The sequence below is a fragment of the Rhineura floridana genome, chromosome 9 (genome assembly GCF_030035675.1).
Source record: "Rhineura floridana isolate rRhiFlo1 chromosome 9, rRhiFlo1.hap2, whole genome shotgun sequence".
Classification (NCBI taxonomy): domain Eukaryota; kingdom Metazoa; phylum Chordata; class Lepidosauria; order Squamata; family Rhineuridae; genus Rhineura; species Rhineura floridana.
In genome coordinates, this window is record NC_084488.1 from 21,439,788 (window position 1) to 21,465,047 (window position 25,260).

General features: G+C 44.6%; 1 pseudogene; it reads left to right on the forward strand.

Annotated features, from left to right (window-relative positions):
- The first annotated feature begins 24,110 nt into the window (after positions 1-24,110).
- On the forward strand, positions 24,111-24,995 carry LOC133364342 (bifunctional methylenetetrahydrofolate dehydrogenase/cyclohydrolase, mitochondrial-like; annotated as a pseudogene).
- Positions 24,996-25,260: the final 265 nt, after the last annotated feature.

Consider the following 25,260-nt stretch of genomic DNA (forward strand, 5'->3'; position numbering starts at 1 on the left):
TTTTCTGCCCTTTCGGATCTCGGGCATCATATGACGCGAGTTTGAAACGCTTTGGATACTTCCCATTTTTTTGAAAAAATCCTGAGCCGCGGGTCACAGTTTTTGCCTTCTTTTTCTCTCCTGAGCTGCACTCAGGTTTCTGCAGCTTGTTCAGAATCTAGAGCAGGGAAACAGGTTCCGCAAACTTTTTCTGCCCTTTCGGATCTCGGGCATCATATGACGCGAGTTTGAGACGCTTTGGATACTTTTCATTTTTTTGAAAAAATCCTGACCAGAGTTTTTCGGGTCAGAGTTTTTGCATTCTTTTTCTCTCCTGAGCTGCACTCAGGTTTCTGCAGCTTGTTCAGAATCTAGAGCAGGAAAACAGGTTCCGCAAACTTTTTCTGCCCTTTCGGATCTCGGGCATCATATGACGCGAGTTTGAGACGCTTTGGATACTTTTCATTTTTTTGAAAAAATCCTGACCCGCGGGTCACAGTTTTTGCCTTCTTTTTCTCTCCTGAGCTGCACTCAGGTTTCTGCAGCTTGTTCAGAATCTAGAGCACGGAAACAGGTTCCGCAAACTTTTTCTGCCCTTTCGGATCTCATGCATCATATGATGCGAGTTTGAGACGCTTTGGATACTTTTCATTTTTTTGAAAAAATCCTGACCCGCGGTTCACAGTTTTTGCCTTCTTTTTCTCTCCTGAGCTGCACGCAGGTTTCTGCAGCTTGTTCGGAATCTAGAGCAGGGAAACAGGTTCCACAAACTTTTCCTGCCCTTTCGGATCTCGGGCATCATATGACGCGAGTTTGAGACGCTTTGGATACTTTTCATTTTTTTGAAAAAATCCTCACCCGCGGGTCACAGTTTTTGTTTTCTTTTACTCTCCTGAGCTGCACTCAGGTTTCTGCAGCTTGTTCAGAATCTAGAGCAGGGAAACAGGTTTCACAAACTTTTTCTGCCCTTTCGGATCTCGGGCATCATATGACGCGAGTTTGAGATGCTTTGGATACTTTTCATTTTTTTGAAAAAATACTGATCCGCGGGTCACAGTTTTTGCCTTCCTTTTCTCTCCTGAGCTGAACTCAGATTTCTGCAGCTTCTTCAGACAGTTTTTGCCTTCTTTTTCTCTCCTGAGCTGCACTCAGGTTTCTGCAGCTTTTTCAGAATCTAGAGCAGGGTAACAGGTTCCGCAATTTTTTTCTGCCCTTTCGGATCTCGGGCATCATATGACGTGAGTTTGAGACGCTTTGGATACTTCCCATTTTTTTGAAAAAATCCTGAGCCGCGGGTCACAGTTTTTGCCTTCTTTTTCTCTCCTGAGCTGCACTCAGGTTTCTGCAGCTTGTTCACAATCTAGAGCAGGGAAACAGGTTCTGCAAACGTTTTCTGCCCTTTCGGATCTCATGCATCATATGATGCGAGTTTGAGACGCTTTGGATACTTTTCATTTTTTTGAAAAAATCCTGACCCGCAGTTCACAGTTTTTGTCTTCTTTTTCTCTCCTGAGCTGCACTCAGGTTTCTGCAGCTTGTTCAGAATCTAGAGCAGGGAAACAGGTTCCGTAAACTTTTTCTGCCGTTTCGGATCTCGGGCATCATATGACGCCAGTTTCAGATGCTTTGGATACTTTTCATTTTTTTGAAAAAATCCTGACCCGCGGGTCAGAGTTTTTGCCTTCTTTTTCTCTCCTGAGCTGCACTCAGGTTTCTGCAGCTTGTTCAGAATCTAGAGCAGGGAAACAGGTTTCACAAACTTTTTCTGCCCTTTCGGATCTCGGGCATCATATGACGCGAGTTTGAGATGCTTTGGATACTTTTCATTTTTTTGAAAAAATCCTGACCCGCGGGTCACAGTTTTTGCCTTCCTTTTCTCTCCTGAGCTGCACTCAGATTTCTGCAGCTTCTTCAGACAGTTTTTGCCTTCTTTTTCTCTCCTGAGCTGCACGCAGGTTTCTGCAGCTTGTTCAGAATCTAGAGCAGGGAAACAGGTTCCGCAAACTTTTTATGCCCTTTCGGATCTTGGGCATCATATGACGCGAGTTTGAGACGCTTTGGATACTTTTCATTTTTTTGAAAAAATCCTGACCCGCGGGTCACAGTTTTTGCCTTCTTTTTCTCTCCTGAGCTGCACTCAGGTTTCTGCAGCTTGTTCACAATCTAGAGCAGGGAAACAGGTTCTGCAAACGTTTTCTGCCCTTTCGGATCTCATGCATCATATGATGCGAGTTTGAGACGCTTTGGATACTTTTCATTTTTTTGAAAAAATCCTGACCCGCAGTTCACAGTTTTTGTCTTCTTTTTCTCTCCTGAGCTGCACTCAGGTTTCTGCAGCTTGTTCAGAATCTAGAGCAGGGAAACAGGTTCCGTAAACTTTTTCTGCCGTTTCGGATCTCGGGCATCATATGACGCCAGTTTCAGATGCTTTGGATACTTTTCATTTTTTTGAAAAAATCCTGACCCGCGGGTCAGAGTTTTTGCCTTCTTTTTCTCTCCTGAGCTGCACTCAGGTTTCTGCAGCTTGTTCAGAATCTAGAGCAGGGAAACAGGTTTCACAAACTTTTTCTGCCCTTTCGGATCTCGGGCATCATATGACGCGAGTTTGAGACGCTTTGGATACTTTTCATTTTTTTGAAAAAATCCTGACCAGAGTTTTTCGGGTCTGAGTTTTTGCCTTCTTTTTCTCTCCTGAGCTGCACTCAGATTTCTGCAGCTTCTTCAGACAGTTTTTGCCTTCTTTTTCTCTCCTGAGCTGCACTCAGGTTTCTGCAGCTTGTTCAGAATCTAGAGCAGGGAAACAGGTTCCGCAATTTTTTTCTGCCCTTTCGGATCTCGGGCATCATATGACACGAGTTTGAAACGCTTTGGATACTTCCCATTTTTTTGAAAAAATCCTGAGCCGCGGGTCACAGTTTTTGCCTTCTTTTTCTCTCCTGAGCTGCACTCAGATTTCTGCAGCTTCTTCAGACAGTTTTTGCCTTCTTTTTCTCTCCTGAGCTGCACTCAGGTTTCTGCAGCTTGTTCAGAATCTAGAGCAGGGAAACAGGTTCCGCAATTTTTTTCTGCCCTTTCGGATCTCGGGCATCATATGACACGAGTTTGAAACGCTTTGGATACTTCCCATTTTTTTGAAAAAATCCTGAGCCGCGGGTCACAGTTTTTGCCTTCTTTTTCTCTCCTGAGCTGCACTCAGGTTTCTGCAGCTTGTTCAGAATCTAGAGCAGGGAAACAGGTTCCGCAAACTTTTTCTGCCCTTTCGGATCTCGGGCATCATATGACGCGAGCTTGAGACGCTTTGGATACTTTTCATTTTTATAAATATCCTGACCCGCGGGTCACAGTTTTTGCCTTCTTTTTCTCTCCTGAGCTGCACTCAGGTTTCTGCAGCTTGTTCAGAATCTAGAGCAGGGAAACAGGTTCCGCAAATTCTTTCTGCCCTTTCTGATCTCGGGCATCATATGACGCGAGTTTGAGACGCTTTGGATACTTTTCATTTTTTTGAAAATATCCTGACCAGAGTTTTTCGGGTCAGAGTTTTTGCATTCTTTTTCTCTCCTGAGCTGCACTCAGGTTTCTGCAGCTTGTTCAGAATCTAGAGCAGGGAAACAGGTTCCGCAAACTTTTTCTGCCCTTTCGGATCTCGGGCATCATATGACGCGAGTTTGAGACGCTTTGGATACTTTTCATTTTTTTGAAAAAATCCTGACCCGCGGGTCACAGTTTTTGCCTTCTTTTTCTCTCCTGAGCTGCACTCAGGTTTCTGCAGCTTGTTCAGAATCTAGAGCACGGAAACAGGTTCCGCAAACTTTTTCTGCCCTTTCGGATCTCATGCATCATATGATGCGAGTTTGAGACGCTTTTGATACTTTTCATTTTTTTGAAAAAATCCTGACCCGCGGGTCACAGTTTTTGCCTTCTTTTTCTCTCCTGAGCTGCACGCAGGTTTCTGCAGCTTGTTCGGAATGTAGAGCAGGGAAACAGGTTCCGTAAACTTTTTCTGCCCTTTCGGATCTCGGGCATCATATGACGCCAGTTTCAGATGCTTTGGATACTTTTCATTTTTTTGAAAAAATCCTGACCCGGGGGTCACAGTTTTTGCCTTCTTTTTCTCTCCTGAGCTGCACTCAGGTTTCTGCAGCTTGTTCAGAATCTAGAGCAGGGAAACAGGTTTCACAAACTTTTTCTGCCCTTTCGGATCTCGGGCATCATATGACGCGAGTTTGAGATGCTTTGGATACTTTTCATTTTTTTGAAAAAATACTGATCCGCGGGTCACAGTTTTTGCCTTCCCTTTTCTCTCCTGAGCTGCACTCAGATTTCTGCAGCTTCTTCAGACAGTTTTTGCCTTCTTTTTCTCTCCTGAGCTGCACTCAGGTTTCTGCAGCTTTTTCAGAATCTAGAGCAGGGTAACAGGTTCCGCAATTTTTTTCTGCCCTTTCGGATCTCGGGCATCATATGACGCGAGTTTGAGACGCTTTGGATACTTCCCATTTTTTTGAAAAAATCCTAACCCGCGGGTCACAGTTTTTGCCTTCTTTTTCTATCCTGAGCTGCACGCAGGTTTCTGCAGCTTGTTCAGAATCTAGAGCAGGGAAACAGGTTCCGCAAACTTTTTCTGCCCTTTCGGATCTCGGGCATCATATGACGTGAGTTTGAGACGCTTTGGATACTTTTCATTTTTTTGAAAAAATCCTGACCAGAGTTTTTCGGGTCTGAGTTTTTGCCTTCTTTTTCTCTCCTGAGCTGCACTCAGATTTCTGCAGCTTCTTCAGACAGTTTTTGCCTTCTTTTTCTCTCCTGAGCTGCACTCAGGTTTCTGCAGCTTGTTCAGAATCTAGAGCAGGGAAACAGGTTCCGCAATTTTTTTCTGCCCTTTCGGATCTCGGGCATCATATGACGCGAGTTTGAAACGCTTTGGATACTTCCCATTTTTTTGAAAAAATCCTGAGCCGCGGGTCACAGTTTTTGCCTTCTTTTTCTCTCCTGAGCTGCACTCAGGTTTCTGCAGCTTGTTCAGAATCTAGAGCAGGGAAACAGGTTCCGCAAACTTTTTCTGCCCTTTCGGATCTCGGGCATCATATGACGCGAGCTTGAGACGCTTTGGATACTTTTCATTTTTTTGAAAATATCCTGACCCGCGGGTCACAGTTTTTGCCTTCTTTTTCTCTCCTGAGCTGCACTCAGGTTTCTGCAGCTTGTTCAGAATCTAGAGCAGGGAAACAGGTTCCGCAAATTCTTTCTGCCCTTTCTGATCTCGGGCATCATATGACGCGAGTTTGAGACGCTTTGGATACTTTTCATTTTTTTGAAAAAATCCTGACCAGAGTTTTTCGGGTCAGAGTTTTTGCATTCTTTTTCTCTCCTGAGCTGCACTCAGGTTTCTGCAGCTTGTTCAGAATCTAGAGCAGGGAAACAGGTTCCGCAAACTTTTTCTGCCCTTTCGGATCTCGGGCATCATATGACGCGAGTTTGAGACTCTTGGATACTTTTCATTTTTTTGAAAAAATCCTGACCCGCGGGTCACAGTTTTTGCCTTCTTTTTCTCTCCTGAGCTGCACTCAGGTTTCTGCAGCTTGTTCAGAATCTAGAGCACGGAAACAGGTTCCGCAAACTTTTTCTGCCCTTTCGGATCTCATGCATCATATGATGCGAGTTTGAGACGCTTTGGATACTTTTCATTTTTTTGAAAAAATCCTGACCCGCAGTTCACAGTTTTTGCCTTCTTTTTCTCTCCTGAGCTGCACTCAGGTTTCTGCAGCTTGTTCAGAATCTAGAGCAGGGAAACAGGTTCCACAAACTTTTCCTGCCCTTTCGGATCTCGGGCATCATATGACGCGAGTTTGAGACGCTTTGGATACTTTTCATTTTTTTGAAAAAATCCTGACCCGCGGGTCACAGTTTTTGTCTTCTTTTTCTCTCCTGAGCTGCACTCAGGTTTCTGCAGCTTGTTCAGAATCTAGAGCAGGGAAACAGGTTCCGTAAACTTTTTCTGCCGTTTCGGATCTCGGGCATCATATGACGCCAGTTTCAGATGCTTTGGATACTTTTCATTTTTTTGAAAAAATCCTGACCCGCGGGTCAGAGTTTTTGCCTTCTTTTTCTCTCCTGAGCTGCACTCAGGTTTCTGCAGCTTGTTCAGAATCTAGAGCAGGGAAACAGGTTTCACAAACTTTTTCTGCCCTTTCGGATCTCGGGCATCATATGACGCGAGTTTGAGATGCTTTGGATACTTTTCATTTTTTTGAAAAAATACTGATCCGCGGGTCACAGTTTTTGCCTTCCTTTTCTCTCCTGAGCTGCACTCAGATTTCTGCAGCTTCTTCAGACAGTTTTTGCCTTCTTTTTCTCTCCTGAGCTGCACTCAGGTTTCTGCAGCTTTTTCAGAATCTAGAGCAGGGTAACAGGTTCCGCAATTTTTTTCTGCCCTTTCGGATCTCGGGCATCATATGACGCGAGTTTGAGACACTTTGGATACTTCCCATTTTTTTGAAAAAATCCTAACCCGCGGGTCACAGTTTTTGCCTTCTTTTTCTCTCCTGAGCTGCACGCAGGTTTCTGCAGCTTGTTCAGAATCTAGAGCAGGGAAACAGGTTCCGCAAACTTTTTCTGCCCTTTCGGATCTCGGGCATCATATGACGTGAGTTTGAGACGCTTTGGATACTTTTCATTTTTTTGAAAAAATCCTGACCAGAGTTTTTCGGGTCTGAGTTTTTGCCTTCTTTTTCTCTCCTGAGCTGCACTCAGATTTCTGCAGCTTCTTCAGACAGTTTTTGCCTTCTTTTTCTCTCCTGAGCTGCACTCAGGTTTCTGCAGCTTGTTCAGAATCTAGAGCAGGGAAACAGGTTCCGCAATTTTTTTCTGCCCTTTCGGATCTCGGGCATCATATGACGCGAGTTTGAAACGCTTTGGATACTTCCCATTTTTTTGAAAAAATCCTGAGCCGCGGGTCACAGTTTTTGCCTTCTTTTTCTCTCCTGAGCTGCACTCAGGTTTTTGCAGCTTGTTCAGAATCTAGAGCAGGGAAACAGGTTCCGCAAACTTTTTCTGCCCTTTCGGATCTCGGGCATCATATGACGCGAGCTTGAGACGCTTTGGATACTTTTCATTTTTTTGAAAATATCCTGACCCGCAGGTCACAGTTTTTGCCTTCTTTTTCTCTCCTGAGCTGCACTCAGGTTTCTGCAGCTTGTTCAGAATCTAGAGCAGGGAAACAGGTTCCGCAAATTCTTTCTGCCCTTTCTGATCTCGGGCATCATATGACGCGAGTTTGAGACGCTTTGGATACTTTTCATTTTTTTGAAAAAATCCTGACCCGCGGGTCACAGTTTTTGCCTTCTTTTTCTCTCCTGAGCTGCACTCAGGTTTCTACAGCTTGTTCAGAATCTAGAGCACGGAAACAGGTTCCGCAAACTTTTTCTGCCCTTTCGGATCTCATGCATCATATGATGCGAGTTTGAGACGCTTTGGATACTTTTCATTTTTTTGAAAAAATCCTGACCCGCGGTTCACAGTTTTTGCCTTCTTTTTCTCTCCTGAGCTGCACGCAGGTTTCTGCAGCTTGTTCGGAATCTAGAGCAGGGAAACAGGTTTCACAAACTTTTTCTGCCCTTTCGGATCTCGGGCATCATATGACGCGAGTTTGAGATGCTTTGGATACTTTTCATTTTTTTGAAAAAATACTGTTCCGCGGGTCACAGTTTTTGCCTTCCTTTTCTCTCCTGAGCTGCACTCAGATTTCTGCAGCTTCTTCAGACAGTTTTTGCCTTCTTTTTCTCTCCTGAGCTGCACTCAGGTTTCTGCAGCTTTTTCAGAATCTAGAGCAGGGTAACAGGTTCCGCAATTTTTTTCTGCCCTTTCGGATCTCGGGCATCATATGACGCGAGTTTGAGACACTTTGGATACTTCCCATTTTTTTGAAAAAATCCTAACCCGCGGGTCACAGTTTTTGCCTTCTTTTTCTCTCCTGAGCTGCACGCAGGTTTCTGCAGCTTGTTCAGAATCTAGAGCAGGGAAACAGGTTCCGCAAACTTTTTCTGCCCTTTCGGATCTCGGGCATCATATGACGTGAGTTTGAGACGCTTTGGATACTTTTCATTTTTTTGAAAAAATCCTGACCAGAGTTTTTCGGGTCTGAGTTTTTGCCTTCTTTTTCTCTCCTGAGCTGCACTCAGATTTCTGCAGCTTCTTCAGACAGTTTTTGCCTTCTTTTTCTCTCCTGAGCTGCACTCAGGTTTCTGCAGCTTGTTCAGAATCTAGAGCAGGGAAACAGGTTCCGCAATTTTTTTCTGCCCTTTCGGATCTCGGGCATCATATGACGCGAGTTTGAAACGCTTTGGATACTTCCCATTTTTTTGAAAAAATCCTGAGCCGCGGGTCACAGTTTTTGCCTTCTTTTTCTCTCCTGAGCTGCACTCAGGTTTCTGCAGCTTGTTCAGAATCTAGAGCAGGGAAACAGGTTCCGCAAACTTTTTCTGCCCTTTCGGATCTCGGGCATCATATGACGCGAGCTTGAGACGCTTTGGATACTTTTCATTTTTTTGAAAATATCCTGACCCGCGGGTCACAGTTTTTGCCTTCTTTTTCTCTCCTGAGCTGCACTCAGGTTTCTGCAGCTTGTTCAGAATCTAGAGCAGGGAAACAGGTTCCGCAAATTCTTTCTGCCCTTTCTGATCTCGGGCATCATATGACGCGAGTTTGAGACGCTTTGGATACTTTTCATTTTTTTGAAAAAATCCTGACCAGAGTTTTTCGGGTCAGAGTTTTTGCATTCTTTTTCTCTCCTGAGCTGCACTCAGGTTTCTGCAGCTTGTTCAGAATCTAGAGCAGGGAAACAGGTTCCGCAAACTTTTTCTGCCCTTTCGGATCTCGGGCATCATATGACGCGAGTTTGAGACGCTTTGGATACTTTTCATTTTTTTGAAAAAATCCTGACCCGCGGGTCACAGTTTTTGCCTTCTTTTTCTCTCCTGAGCTGCACTCAGGTTTCTACAGCTTGTTCAGAATCTAGAGCACGGAAACAGGTTCCGCAAACTTTTTCTGCCCTTTCGGATCTCATGCATCATATGATGCGAGTTTGAGACGCTTTGGATACTTTTCATTTTTTTGAAAAAATCCTGACCCGCGGTTCACAGTTTTTGCCTTCTTTTTCTCTCCTGAGCTGCACGCAGGTTTCTGCAGCTTGTTCGGAATCTAGAGCAGGGAAACAGGTTCCACAAACTTTTCCTGCCCTTTCGGATCTCGGGCATCATATGACGCGAGTTTGAGACGCTTTGGATACTTTTCATTTTTTTGAAAAAATCCTCACCCGCGGGTCACAGTTTTTGTTTTCTTTTTCTCTCCTGAGCTGCACTCAGGTTTCTGCAGCTTGTTCAGAATCTAGAGCAGGGAAACAGGTTCCGTAAACTTTTTCTGCCGTTTCGGATCTCGGGCATCATATGACGCCAGTTTCAGATGCTTTGGATACTTTTCATTTTTTTGAAAAAATCCTGACCCGCGGGACAGAGTTTTTGCCTTCTTTTTCTCTCCTGAGCTGCACTCAGGTTTCTGCAGCTTGTTCAGAATCTAGAGCAGGGAAACAGGTTTCACAAACTTTTTCTGCCCTTTCGGATCTCGGGCATCATATGACGCGAGTTTGAGATGCTTTGGATACTTTTCATTTTTTTGAAAAAATACTGATCCGCGGGTCACAGTTTTTGCCTTCCTTTTCTCTCCTGAGCTGCACTCAGATTTCTGCAGCTTCTTCAGACAGTTTTTGCCTTCTTTTTCTCTCCTGAGCTGCACTCAGGTTTCTGCAGCTTGTTCAGAATCTAGAGCAGGGAAACAGGTTCCACAAACTTTTCCTGCCCTTTCGGATCTCGGGCATCATATGACGCGAGTTTGAGACGCTTTGGATACTTCCCATTTTTTTGAAAAAATCCTAACCCGCGGGTCACAGTTTTTGCCTTCTTTTTCTCTCCTGAGCTGCACGCAGGTTTCTGCAGCTTGTTCAGAATCTAGAGCAGGGAAACAGGTTCCGCAAACTTTTTCTGCCCTTTCGGATCTCGGGCATCATATGACGTGAGTTTGAGACGCTTTGGATACTTTTCATTTTTTTGAAAAAATCCTGACCAGAGTTTTTCGGGTCTGAGTTTTTGCCTTCTTTTTCTCTCCTGAGCTGCACTCAGATTTCTGCAGCTTCTTCAGACAGTTTTTGCCTTCTTTTTCTCTCCTGAGCTGCACTCAGGTTTCTGCAGCTTGTTCAGAATCTAGAGCAGGGAAACAGGTTCCGCAATTTTTTTCTGCCCTTTCGGATCTCGGGCATCATATGACGCGAGTTTGAAACGCTTTGGATACTTCCCATTTTTTTGAAAAAATCCTGAGCCGCGGGTCACAGTTTTTGCCTTCTTTTTCTCTCCTGAGCTGCACTCAGGTTTCTGCAGCTTGTTCAGAATCTAGAGCAGGGAAACAGGTTCCGCAAACTTTTTCTGCCCTTTCGGATCTCGGGCATCATATGACGCGAGCTTGAGACGCTTTGGATACTTTTCATTTTTTTGAAAATATCCTGACCCGCGGGTCACAGTTTTTGCCTTCTTTTTCTCTCCTGAGCTGCACTCAGGTTTCTGCAGCTTGTTCAGAATCTAGAGCACGGAAACAGGTTCCGCAAATTCTTTCTGCCCTTTCTGATCTCGGGCATCATATGACGCGAGTTTGAGACGCTTTGGATACTTTTCATTTTTTTGAAAAAATCCTGACCAGAGTTTTTCGGGTCAGAGTTTTTGCATTCTTTTTCTCTCCTGAGCTGCACTCAGGTTTCTGCAGCTTGTTCAGAATCTAGAGCAGGGAAACAGGTTCTGCAAACTTTTTCTGCCCTTTCGGATCTCGGGCATCATATGACGCGAGTTTGAGACGCTTTGGATACTTTTCATTTTTTTGAAAAAATCCTGACCCGCGGGTCACAGTTTTTGCCTTCTTTTTCTCTCCTGAGCTGCACTCAGGTTTCTGCAGCTTGTTCAGAATCTAGAGCACGGAAACAGGTTCCGCAAACTTTTTCTGCCCTTTCGGATCTCATGCATCATATGATGCGAGTTTGAGACGCTTTGGATACTTTTCATTTTTTTGAAAAAATCCTGACCCGCGGTTCACAGTTTTTGCCTTCTTTTTCTCTCCTGAGCTGCACGCAGGTTTCTGCAGCTTCTTCGGAATCTAGAGCAGGGAAACAGGTTCCACAAACTTTTCCTGCCCTTTCGGATCTCGGGCATCATATGACGCGAGTTTGAGACGCTTTGGATACTTTTCATTTTTTTGAAAAAATCCTCACCCGCGGGTCACAGTTTTTGTTTTCTTTTTCTCTCCTGAGCTGCACTCAGGTTTCTGCAGCTTGTTCAGAATCTAGAGCAGGGAAACAGGTTTCACAAACTTTTTCTGCCCTTTCGGATCTCGGGCATCATATGACGCGAGTTTGAGATGCTTTGGATACTTTTCATTTTTTTGAAAAAATACTGATCCGCGGGTCACAGTTTTTGCCTTCCTTTTCTCTCCTGAGCTGCACTCAGATTTCTGCAGCTTCTTCAGACAGTTTTTGCCTTCTTTTTCTCTCCTGAGCTGCACTCAGGTTTCTGCAGCTTTTTCAGAATCTAGAGCAGGGTAACAGGTTCCGCAATTTTTTTTCTGCCCTTTCGGATCTCGGGCATCATATGACGTGAGTTTGAGACGCTTTGGATACTTCCCATTTTTTTGAAAAAATCCTGAGCCGCGGGTCACAGTTTTTGCCTTCTTTTTCTCTCCTGAGCTGCACTCAGGTTTCTGCAGGTTGTTCAGAATCTAGAGCAGGGAAACAGGTTCCGCAAACTTTTTCTGCCCTATCGGATCTCGGGCATCATATGACGCAAGTTTGAGACACTTTGGATACTTCCCATTTTTTTGAAAAAATCCTGACCCGCGGGTCACAGTTTTGGCCTTCTTTTTCTCTCCTGAGCTGCACTCAGGTTTCTGCAGCTTGTTCAGAATCTAGAGCAGGGAAACAGGTTACGCAAAATTTTTCTGCCCTTTTGGATCTCGGGCATCATATGACGTGAGTTTGAGACGCTTTGGATACTTCTCATTTTTTTGAAAATATCCTGACCCGCGGGTCACAGTTTTTGCCTTCTTTTTCTCTCCTGAGCTGCACTCAGGTTTCTGCAGCTTGTTCAGAATCTAGAGCAGGGAAACAGGTTCCGCAAATTCTTTCTGCCCTTTCTGACCTCGGGCATCATATGATGCGAGTTTGAGACGCTTTGGATACTTTTCATTTTTTTGAAAAAATCCTGACCAGAGTTTTTCGGGTCAGAGTTTTTGCCTTCTTTTTCTCTCCTGAGCTGCACTCAGGTTTCTGCAGCTTGTTAAGAATCTAGAGCAGGGAAACAGGTTTCACAACTTTTTCTGCCCTTTCGGATCTCGGGCATCATATGACGCGAGTTTGAGATGCTTTGGATACTTTTCATTTTTTTGAAAAAATACTGATCCGCGGGTCACAGTTTTTGCCTTCCTTTTCTCTCCTGAGCTGCACTCAGATTTCTGCAGCTTCTTCAGACAGTTTTTGCCTTCTTTTTCTCTCCTGAGCTGCACTCAGGTTTCTGCAGCTTTTTCAGAATCTAGAGCAGGGAAACAGGTCCCGCAATTTTTTTCTGCCCTTTCGGATCTCGGGGATCATATGACGTGAGTTTGAGACGCTTTGGATACTTCCCATTTTTTTGAAAAAATCCTAACCCGCGGGTCACAGTTTTTGCCTTCTTTTTCTCTCCTGAGCTGCACTCAGGTTTCTGCAGGTTGTTCAGAATCTAGAGCAGGGAAACAGGTTCCGCAAACTTTTTCTGCCCTTTCGGATCTCGGGCATCATATGACGCAACTTTGAGACGCTTTGGATACTTCCCATTTTTTTGAAAAAATCCTGACCCGCGGGTCACAGTTTTTGCCTTCTTTTTCTCTCCTGAGCTGCACTCAGGTTTCTGCAGCTTGTTCAGAATCTAGAGCAGGGAAACAAGTTCCGCAAAATTTTTCTGCCCTTTTGGATCTCGGGCATCATATGACGTGAGTTTGAGACGCTTTGGATACTTTTCATTTTTTTGAAAAAATCCTGACCCGCGGGTCACAGTTTTTGCCTTCTTTTTCTCTCCTGAGCTGCACTCAGGTTTCTGCAGCTTGTTCGGAATCTAGAGCAGGGAAACAGGTTCCACAAACTTTTCCTGCCCTTTCGGATCTCGGGCATCATATGACGCGAGTTTGAGACGCTTTGGATACTTTTCATTTTTTTGAAAAAATCCTCACCCGCGGGTCACACTTTTTGTTTTCTTTTTCTCTCCTGAGCTGCACTCAGGTTTCTGCAGCTTGTTCAGAATCTAGAGCAGGGAAACAGGTTCCGCAAATTCTTTCTGCCCTTTCTGATCTCGGGCATCATATGACGCGAGTTTGAGACGCTTTGGATACTTTTCATTTTTTTGAAAAAATCCTGACCAGAGTTTTTCGGGTCAGAGTTTTTGCCTTCTTTTTCTCTCCTGAGCTGCACTCAGATTTCTGCAGCTTCTTCAGACAGTTTTTGCCTTCTTTTTCTCTCCTGAGCTGCACTCAGGTTTCTGCAGCTTGTTCAGAATCTAGAGCAGGGAAACAGGTTCCGCAATTTTTTTCTGCCCTTTCGGATCTCGGGCATCATATGACGCGAGTTTGAAACGCTTTGGATACTTCCCATTTTTTTGAAAAAATCCTGAGCCGCGGGTCACAGTTTTTGCCTTCTTTTTCTCTCCTGAGCTGCACTCAGGTTTCTGCAGCTTGTTCAGAATCTAGAGCAGGGAAACAGGTTCCGCAAACTTTTTCTGCCCTTTCGGATCTCGGGCATCATATGACGCGAGCTTGAGACGCTTTGGATACTTTTCATTTTTTTGAAAATATCCTGACCCGCGGGTCACAGTTTTTGCCTTCTTTTTCTCTCCTGAGCTGCACTCAGGTTTCTGCAGCTTGTTCAGAATCTAGAGCAGGGAAACAGGTTCCGCAAATTCTTTCTGCCCTTTCTGATCTCGGGCATCATATGACGCGAGTTTGAGACGCTTTGGATACTTTTCATTTTTTTGAAAAAATCCTGACCAGAGTTTTTCGGGTCAGAGTTTTTGCATTCTTTTTCTCTCCTGAGCTGCACTCAGGTTTCTGCAGCTTGTTCAGAATCTAGAGCAGGGAAACAGGTTCCGCAAACTTTTTCTGCCCTTTCGGATCTCGGGCATCATATGACGCGAGTTTGAGACGCTTTGGATACTTTTCATTTTTTTGAAAAAATCCTGACCCGCGGGTCACAGTTTTTGCCTTCTTTTTCTCTCCTGAGCTGCACTCAGGTTTCTACAGCTTGTTCAGAATCTAGAGCACGGAAACAGGTTCCGCAAACTTTTTCTGCCCTTTCGGATCTCATGCATCATATGATGCGAGTTTGAGACGCTTTGGATACTTTTCATTTTTTTGAAAAAATCCTGACCCGCGGTTCACAGTTTTTGCCTTCTTTTTCTCTCCTGAGCTGCACGCAGGTTTCTGCAGCTTGTTCGGAATCTAGAGCAGGGAAACAGGTTCCACAAACTTTTCCTGCCCTTTCGGATCTCGGGCATCATATGACGCGAGTTTGAGACGCTTTGGATACTTTTCATTTTTTTGAAAAAATCCTCACCCGCGGGTCACAGTTTTTGTTTTCTTTTTCTCTCCTGAGCTGCACTCAGGTTTCTGCAGCTTGTTCAGAATCTAGAGCAGGGAAACAGGTTCCGTAAACTTTTTCTGCCGTTTCGGATCTCGGGCATCATATGACGCCAGTTTCAGATGCTTTGGATACTTTTCATTTTTTTGAAAAAATCCTGACCCGCGGGACAGAGTTTTTGCCTTCTTTTTCTCTCCTGAGCTGCACTCAGGTTTCTGCAGCTTGTTCAGAATCTAGAGCAGGGAAACAGGTTTCACAAACTTTTTCTGCCCTTTCGGATCTCGGGCATCATATGACGCGAGTTTGAGATGCTTTGGATACTTTTCATTTTTTTGAAAAAATACTGATCCGCGGGTCACAGTTTTTGCCTTCCTTTTCTCTCCTGAGCTGCACTCAGATTTCTGCAGCTTCTTCAGACAGTTTTTGCCTTCTTTTTCTCTCCTGAGCTGCACTCAGGTTTCTGCAGCTTGTTCAGAATCTAGAGCAGGGAAACAGGTTCCACAAACTTTTCCTGCCCTTTCGGATCTCGGGCATCATATGACGCGAGTTTGAGACGCTTTGGATACTTCCCATTTTTTTGAAAAAATCCTAACCCGCGGGTCACAGTTTTTGCCTTCTTTTTCTCTCCTGAGCTGCACGCAGGTTTCTGCAGCTTGTTCAGAATCTAGAGCAGGGAAACAGGTTCCGCAAACTTTTTCTGCCCTTTCGGATCTCGGGCATCATATGACGTGAGTTTGAGACGCTTTGGATACTTTTCATTTTTTTGAAAAAATCCTGACCAGAGTTTTTCGGGTCTGAGTTTTTGCCTTCTTTTTCTCTCCTGAGCTGCACTCAGATTTCTGCAGCTTCTTCAGACAGTTTTTGCCTTCTTTTTCTCTCCTGAGCTGCACTCAGGTTTCTGCAGCTTGTTCAGAATCTAGAGCAGGGAAACAGGTTCCGCAATTTTTTTCTGCCCTTTCGGATCTCGGGCATCATATGACGCGAGTTTGAAACGCTTTGGATACTTCCCATTTTTTTGAAAAAATCCTGAGCCGCGGGTCACAGTTTTTGCCTTCTTTTTCTCTCCTGAGCTGCACTCAGGTTTCTGCAGCTTGTTCAGAATCTAGAGCAGGGAAACAGGTTCCGCAAACTTTTTCTGCCCTTTCGGATCTCGGGCATCATATGACGCGAGCTTGAGACGCTTTGGATACTTTTCATTTTTTTGAAAATATCCTGACCCGCGGGTCACAGTTTTTGCCTTCTTTTTCTCTCCTGAGCTGCACTCAGGTTTCTGCAGCTTGTTCAGAATCTAGAGCACGGAAACAGGTTCCGCAAATTCTTTCTGCCCTTTCTGATCTCGGGCATCATATGACGCGAGTTTGAGACGCTTTGGATACTTTTCATTTTTTTGAAAAAATCCTGACCAGAGTTTTTCGGGTCAGAGTTTTTGCATTCTTTTTCTCTCCTGAGCTGCACTCAGGTTTCTGCAGCTTGTTCAGAATCTAGAGCAGGGAAACAGGTTCTGCAAACTTTTTCTGCCCTTTCGGATCTCGGGCATCATATGACGCGAGTTTGAGACGCTTTGGATACTTTTCATTTTTTTGAAAAAATCCTGACCCGCGGGTCACAGTTTTTGCCTTCTTTTTCTCTCCTGAGCTGCACTCAGGTTTCTGCAGCTTGTTCAGAATCTAGAGCACGGAAACAGGTTCCGCAAACTTTTTCTGCCCTTTCGGATCTCATGCATCATATGATGCGAGTTTGAGACGCTTTGGATACTTTTCATTTTTTTGAAAAAATCCTGACCCGCGGTTCACAGTTTTTGCCTTCTTTTTCTCTCCTGAGCTGCACGCAGGTTTCTGCAGCTTCTTCGGAATCTAGAGCAGGGAAACAGGTTCCACAAACTTTTCCTGCCCTTTCGGATCTCGGGCATCATATGACGCGAGTTTGAGACGGTTTGGATACTTTTCATTTTTTTGAAAAAATCCTCACCCGCGGGTCACAGTTTTTGTTTTCTTTTTCTCTCCTGAGCTGCACTCAGGTTTCTGCAGCTTGTTCAGAATCTAGAGCAGGGAAACAGGTTTCACAAACTTTTTCTGCCCTTTCGGATCTCGGGCATCATATGACGCGAGTTTGAGATGCTTTGGATACTTTTCATTTTTTTGAAAAAATACTGATCCGCGGGTCACAGTTTTTGCCTTCCTTTTCTCTCCTGAGCTGCACTCAGATTTCTGCAGCTTCTTCAGACAGTTTTTGCCTTCTTTTTCTCTCCTGAGCTGCACTCAGGTTTCTGCAGCTTTTTCAGAATCTAGAGCAGGGTAACAGGTTCCGCAATTTTTTTTCTGCCCTTTCGGATCTCGGGCATCATATGACGTGAGTTTGAGACGCTTTGGATACTTCCCATTTTTTTGAAAAAATCCTGAGCCGCGGGTCACAGTTTTTGCCTTCTTTTTCTCTCCTGAGCTGCACTCAGGTTTCTGCAGGTTGTTCAGAATCTAGAGCAGGGAAACAGGTTCCGCAAACTTTTTCTGCCCTATCGGATCTCGGGCATCATATGACGCAAGTTTGAGACGCTTTGGATACTTCCCATTTTTTTGAAAAAATCCTGACCCGCGGGTCACAGTTTTTGCCTTCTTTTTCTCTCCTGAGCTGCACTCAGGTTTCTGCAGCTTGTTCAGAATCTAGAGCAGGGAAACAGGTTACGCAAAATTTTTCTGCCCTTTTGGATCTCGGGCATCATATGACGTGAGTTTGAGACGCTTTGGATACTTCTCATTTTTTTGAAAATATCCTGACCCGCGGGTCACAGTTTTTGCCTTCTTTTTCTCTCCTGAGCTGCACTCAGGTTTCTGCAGCTTGTTCAGAATCTAGAGCAGGGAAACAGGTTCCGCAAATTCTTTCTGCCCTTTCTGACCTCGGGCATCATATGATGCGAGTTTGAGACGCTTTGGATACTTTTCATTTTTTTGAAAAAATCCTGACCAGAGTTTTTCGGGTCAGAGTTTTTGCCTTCTTTTTCTCTCCTGAGCTGCACTCAGGTTTCTGCAGCTTGTTAAGAATCTAGAGCAGGGAAACAGGTTTCACAACTTTTTCTGCCCTTTCGGATCTCGGGCATCATATGACGCGAGTTTGAGATGCTTTGGATACTTTTCATTTTTTTGAAAAAATACTGATCCGCGGGTCACAGTTTTTGCCTTCCTTTTCTCTCCTGAGCTGCACTCAGATTTCTGCAGCTTCTTCAGACAGTTTTTGCCTTCTTTTTCTCTCCTGAGCTGCACTCAGGTTTCTGCAGCTTTTTCAGAATCTAGAGCAGGGAAACAGGTCCCGCAATTTTTTTCTGCCCTTTCGGATCTCGGGGATCATATGACGTGAGTTTGAGACGCTTTGGATACTTCCCATTTTTTTGAAAAAATCCTAACCCGCGGGTCACAGTTTTTGCCTTCTTTTTCTCTCCTGAGCTGCACTCAGGTTTCTGCAGGTTGTTCAGAATCTAGAGCAGGGAAACAGGTTCCGCAAACTTTTTCTGCCCTTTCGGATCTCGGGCATCATATGACGCAACTTTGAGACGCTTTGGATACTTCCCATTTTTTTGAAAAAATCCTGACCCGCGGGTCACAGTTTTTGCCTTCTTTTTCTCTCCTGAGCTGCACTCAGGTTTCTGCAGCTTGTTCAGAATCTAGAGCAGGGAAACAAGTTCCGCAAAATTTTTCTGCCCTTTTGGATCTCGGGCATCATATGACGTGAGTTTGAGACGCTTTGGATACTTTTCATTTTTTTGAAAAAATCCTGACCCGCGGGTCACAGTTTTTGCCTTCTTTTTCTCTCCTGAGCTGCACTCAGGTTTCTGCAGCTTGTTCGGAATCTAGAGCAGGGAAACAGGTTCCACAAACTTTTCCTGCCCTTTCGGATCTCGGGCATCATATGACGCGAGTTTGAGACGCTTTGGATACTTTTCATTTTTTTGAAAAAATCCTCACCCGCGGGTCACACTTTTTGTTTTCTTTTTCTCTCCTGAGCTGCACTCAGGTTTCTGCAGCTTGTTCAGAATCTAGAGCAGGGAAACAGGTTCCGCAAATTCTTTCTGCCCTTTCTGATCTCGGGCATCATATGACGCGAGTTTGAGACGCTTTGGATACTTTTCATTTTTTTGAAAAAATCCTGACCAGAGTTTTTCGGGTCAGAGTTTTTGCATTCTTTTTCTCTCCTGAGCTGCACTCAGGTTTCTGCAGCTTGTTCAGAATCTAGAGCACGGAAACAGGTTCCGCAAACTTTTTCTGCCCTTTCGGATCTCATGCATCATATGATGCGAGTTTGAGACGCTTTGGATACTTTTCATTTTTTTGAAAAAATCCTGACCCGCGGTTCACAGTTTTTGCCTTCTTTTTCTCTCCTGAGCTGCACGCAGGTTTCTGCAGCTTGTTCGGAATCTAGAGCAGGGAAACAGGTTCCACAAACTTTTCCTGCCCTTTCGGATCTCGGGCATCATATGACGCGAGTTTGAGACGCTTTGGATACTTTTCATTTTTTTGAAAAAATCCTCACCCGCGGGTCACAGTTTTTGTTTTCTTTTTCTCTCCTGAGCTGCACTCAGGTTTCTGCAGCTTGTTCAGAATCTAGAGCAGGGAAACAGGTTCCGTAAACTTTTTCTGCCGTTTCGGATCTCGGGCATCATATGACGCCAGTTTCAGATGCTTTGGATACTTTTCATTTTTTTCAAAAAATCCTGACCCGCGGGTCAGAGTTTTTGCCTTCTTTTTCTCTCCTGAGCTGCACTCAGGTTTCTGCAGCTTGTTCAGAATCTAGAGCAGGGAAACAGGTTTCACAAACTTTTTCTGCCCTTTCGGATCTCGGGCATCATATGACGCGAGTTTGAGATGCTTTGGATACTTTTCATTTTTTTGAAAAAATACTGTTCCGCGGGTCACAGTTTTTGCCTTCCTTTTCTCTCCTGAGCTGCACTCAGATTTCTGCAGCTTCTTCAGACAGTTTTTGCCTTCTTTTTCTCTCCTGAGCTGCACTCAGGTTTCTGCAGCTTTTTCAGAATCTAGAGCAGGGTAACAGGTTCCGCAATTTTTTTCTGCCCTTTCGGATCTCGGGCATCATATGACGCAAGTTTGAGACGCTTTGGATACTTCCCATTTTTTTGAAAAAATCCTGACCCGCGGGTCACAGTTTTTGCCTTCTTTTTCTCTCCTGAGCTGCACTCAGGTTTCTGCAGCTTGTTCAGAATCTAGAGCAGGGAAACAGGTTACGCAAAATCTTTCTGCCCTTTTGGATCTCGGGCATCATATGACGTGAGTTTGAGACGCTTTGGATACTTCTCATTTTTTTGAAAATATCCTGACCCGCGGGTCACAGTTTTTGCCTTCTTTTTCTCTCCTGAGCTGCACTCAGGTTTCTGCAGCTTGTTCAGAATCTAGAGCACGGAAACAGGTTCCGCAAACTTTTTCTGCCCTTTCGGATCTCATGCATCATATGATGCGAGTTTGAGACGCTTTGGATACTTTTCATTTTTTTGAAAAAATCCTGACCCGCGGTTCACAGTTTTTGCCTTCTTTTTCTCTCCTGAGCTGCACGCAGGTTTCTGCAGCTTGTTCGGAATCTAGAGCAGGGAAACAGGTTCCACAAACTTTTCCTGCCCTTTCGGATCTCGGGCATCATATGACGCCAGTTTCAGATGCTTTGGATACTTTTCATTTTTTTGAAAAAATCCTGACCCGCGGGTCACAGTTTTTGCCTTCTTTTTCTCTCCTGAGCTGCACTCAGGTTTCTGCAGCTTGTTCAGAATCTAGAGCAGGGAAACAGGTTTCACAAACTTTTTCTGCCCTTTCGGATCTCGGGCATCATATGACGCGAGTTTGAGATGCTTTGGATACTTTTCATTTTTTTGAAAAAATCCTGACCCGCGGGTCACAGTTTTTGCCTTCCTTTTCTCTCCTGAGCTGCACTCAGATTTCTGCAGCTTCTTCAGACAGTTTTTGCCTTCTTTTTCTCTCCTGAGCTGCACTCAGGTTTCTGCAGCTTTTTCAGAATCTAGAGCAGGGAAACAGGTTCCGCAATTTTTTTCTGCCCTTTCGGATCTCGGGCATCATATGACGCGAGTTTGAGACGCTTTGGATACTTCCCATTTTTTTGAAAAAATCATAACACGCGGGTCACAGTTTTTGCCTTCTTTTTCTCTCCTGAGCTGCACGCAGGTTTCTGCAGCTTGTTCAGAATCTAGAGCAGGGAAACAGGTTCCGCAAACTTTTTCTGCCCTTTCGGATCTCGGGCATCATATGACGCGAGTTTGAGACGCTTTGGATACTTTTCATTTTTTTGAAAAAATCCTGACCCGCGGGTCACAGTTTTTGCCTTCTTTTTCTCTCCTGAGCTGCACTCAGGTTTCTGCAGCTTGTTCAGAATCTAGAGCACGGAAACAGGTTCCGCAAACTTTTTCTGCCCTTTCGGATCTCATGCATCATATGATGCGAGTTTGAGACGCTTTGGATACTTTTCATTTTTTTGAAAAAATCCTGACCCGCGGTTCACAGTTTTTGCCTTCTTTTTCTCTCCTGAGCTGCACGCAGCTTTCTGCAGCTTGTTCGGAATCTAGAGCAGGGAAACAGGTTGCACAAACTTTTCCTGCCCTTTCGGATCTCGGGCATCATATGACGCGAGTTTGAGACGCTTTGGATACTTTTCATTTTTTTGAAAAAATCCTGACCCGCGGGTCACAGTTTTTGTCTTCTTTTTCTCTCGTGAGCTGCACTCAGGTTTCTGCAGCTTGTTCAGAATCTAGAGCAGGGAAACAGGTTCCGTAAACTTTTTCTGCCGTTTCGGATCTCGGGCATCATATGACGCCAGTTTCAGATGCTTTGGATACTTTTCATTTTTTTGAAAAAATCCTGACCCGCGGGTCAGAGTTTTTGCCTTCTTTTTCTCTCCTGAGCTGCACTCAGGTTTCTGCAGCTTGTTAAGAATCTAGAGCAGGGAAACAGGTTTCACAAACTTTTTCTGCCCTTTCGGATCTCGGGCATCATATGACGCGAGTTTGAGATGCTTTGGATACTTTTCATTTTTTTGAAAAAATACTGATCCGCGGGTCACAGTTTTTGCCTTCCTTTTCTCTCCTGAGCTGCACTCAGATTTCTGCAGCTTCTTCAGACAGTTTTTGCCTTCTTTTTCTCTCCTGAGCTGCACTCAGGTTTCTGCAGCTTTTTCAGAATCTAGAGCAGGGAAACAGGTTCCGCAATTTTTTTCTGCCCTTTCGGATCTCGGGCATCATATGACGTGAGTTTGAGACGCTTTGGATACTTCCCATTTTTTTGAAAAAATCCTAACCCGCGGGTCACAGTTTTTGCCTTCTTTTTCTCTCCTGAGCTGCACTCAGGTTTCTGCAGGTTGTTCAGAATCTAGAGCAGGGAAACAGGTTCCGCAAACTTTTTCTGCCCTTTCGGATCTCGGGCATCATATGACGCAAGTTTGAGACGCTTTGGATACTTCCCATTTTTTTGAAAAAATCCTGACCCGCGGGTCACAGTTTTTGCCTTATTTTTCTCTCCTGAGCTGCACTCAGGTTTCTGCAGCTTGTTCAGAATCTAGAGCAGGGAAACAAGTTCCGCAAAATTTTTCTGCCCTTTTGGATCTCGGGCATCATATGACGTGAGTTTGAGACGCTTTGGATACTTTTCATTTTTTTGAAAAAATCCTGACCCGCGGGTCACAGTTTTTGCCTTCTTTTTCTCTCCTGAGCTGCACTCAGGTTTCTGCAGCTTGTTCAGAATCTAGAGCAGGGAAACAGGTTCCGCAAATTCTTTCTGCCCTTTCTGATCTTGGGCATCATATGACGCGAGTTTGAAACGCTTTGGATACTTCCCATTTTTTTGAAAAAATCCTGAGCCGCGGGTCAGAGTTTTTGCCTTCTTTTTCTCTCCTGAGCTGCACTCAGGTTTCTGCAGCTTGTTCAGAATCTAGAGCAGGGAATCAGGTTCCGCAAACTTTTTCTGCCCTTTCGGATCTCGGGCATCATATGACGCGAGCTTGAGACGCTTTGGATACTTTTCATTTTTTTGAAAATATCCTGACCCGCGGGTCACAGTTTTTGCCTTCTTTTTCTCTCCTGAGCTGCACTCAGGTTTCTGCAGCTTGTTCAGAATCTAGAGCAGGGAAACAGGTTCCGCAAATTCTTTCTGCCCTTTCTGATCTCGGGCATCATATGACGCGAGTTTGAGACGCTTTGGATACTTTTCGTTTTTTTGAAAAAATCCTGACCAGAGTTTTTCGGGTCAGAGTTTTTGCATTCTTTTTCTCTCCTGAGCTGCACTCAGGTTTCTGCAGCTTGTTCAGAATCTAGAGCAGAGAAACAGGTTCCGCAAACTTTTTCTGCCCTTTCGGATCTCGGGCATCATATGACGCGAGTTTGAGACGCTTTGGATACTTTTCATTTTTTTGAAAAAATCCTGACCGCGCGGGTCACAGTTTTTGCCTTCTTTTTCTCTCCTGAGCTGCACTCAGGTTTCTGCAGCTTGTTCAGAATCTAGAGCAGGGAAACAGGTTCTGCAAACTTTTCCTGCCCTTTCGGATCTCGGGCATCATATGACGCGAGTTTGAGACGCTTTGGATACTTTTCATTTTTTTGAAAAAATCCTGACCCGCGGGTCACACTTTTTGCCTGCTTTTTCTCTCCTGAGGTGCACTCAGGTTTCTGCAGCTTGTTCAGAATCTAGAGCAGGGAAACAGGTTCCGCAAACTTTTTCTGCCCTTTCGGATCTCGGGCATCATATGACGCGAGTTTGAGACGCTTTGGATACTTTTCATTTTTTTGAAAAAATCCTGACCCGCGGGTCACACTTTTTGCCTGCTTTTTCTCTCCTGAGCTGCACTCAGGTTTCTGCAGCTTGTTCAGAATCTAGAGCAGGGAAACAGGTTCCGCAAACTTTTTCTGCCCTTTCGGATCTCGGGCATCATATGATGCGAATTTGAGACGCTTTGGATACTTTTCATTTTTTTGAAAAAATCCTGACCCGCGGGTCACACTTTTTGCCTGCTTTTTCTCTCCTGAGCTGCCCTCAGGTTTCTGCAGCTTGTTCAGAATCTAGAGCAGGGAAACAGGTTCCGCAAACTTTTTCTGCCCTTTCGGATCTCGGGCATCATATGACGCGAGTTTGAGACGCTTTGGATACTTTTCATTTTTTTGAAAAAATCCTGACCCGCGGGTCACACTTTTTGCTTGAGGCATATGATTTTCATCCACAAATCAGAGGAGCAGAAGACTTCCCCTGCCCCCCTCCCAAGTAATGCCTAAAGGTAATGATGGAAACATTACAATTACTTCACAAAAGTAATAAAATTACTCCTAGTTCTATTACAATCAAAATGTAAAGGAATTATCCACTTGTTCCTCAAAAAATTAATGAATTACAATAATTTGTTACTTGTAACAAATTACTCCCAAGTCCTGGGTGTGGGGTGTTTGTTTTTTGCTTTTGTCATGGTAACCACTACCATCTCCCTGCTCTCGCTGCTCCAGCTCTTGGCCCAGGCTGCTTTGGCAGGCCATGGCAGTTGCTGCTGCCGCCACTACCTTAATCTCCCAAGGGGTACTTGCCCGCTCCATCTCGTTGCATCCAGGAATAAAGCTGCTGTTTTTTTGGGGAGAAAGCTGGCTTGGCAGATTAGACAAGAAGCCCATTATGAAGTGGAGCAGTGGATTGCATATGGAAATAAAAGACTCCCGTCTCAGTGTCATTCTAGTTGGTGCAAATCCTGCAAGCTACTCCTGTACTGCACAAAACCAAAGTAGCTGTGATGTAGGAATCAGGAGCAAAACAATTCTGAAGCCAACCTCCCATCAGTTAAGAGGAGTTCCTTGATTTAATCAGCAAGCTAAATAATGACAAACGTAGAGGGCCTCCTAGTTCAGCTCCCTTTACCTGAGCATATTGATTGAGCGGAAGCTCTGCAATGCTGTGAATCCTGAAAAAGATGTGCAGCTTCCATGTTGTGCTGTGATCAATATTCCATGCTGCCAACAATGCTTTGGTATGTGTGGGAAATCATTAAAAGAACTTGAATTCCAACCCTGGGGAAGAATGTTGTTGTAACTGGTCAATGGAAGAATGTTGGGATGCCCGTTGCAGTGCTTCTTCATATGGATGGAAGGCATGAACATCATGGAGGGGATGCAACAGTAACAATCTCTCATCACTACATTCCAAAAGAACAGCTTGAACAGCAGACAATTCTTGCTGACATTGTGGTTTCAGTTGCAGGCATCCCTAATCTGATTTCAGCTAATACGATCAAAGAGGGAGCTGCAGTTATTGATGCTGTTATAAACAGAGTCCAGGACCTATTATTGCCAAACCAAAACTAGCTACATCACTCTAGTCCCTGGTGGGGGTGGCCACATGACCATCGCCATGCTTGGAAAAATGGCATAATTGCTGAAAGAAACTGTGGAGGCCTCAGCAGCTTGAACCACTAAAGGCTTAATGTTGGAATTCTAGCGGCAAGTAGCCACCCTGGGCTCTTACTGGGAGAAAGGGCACCCTGGGCTTCTACTGGGATGCCGCCCTGGACTCCTACTGGTTGGAAGGGCGGGGTATAAATCAAATAATAAATAAATAAAATAACAACAT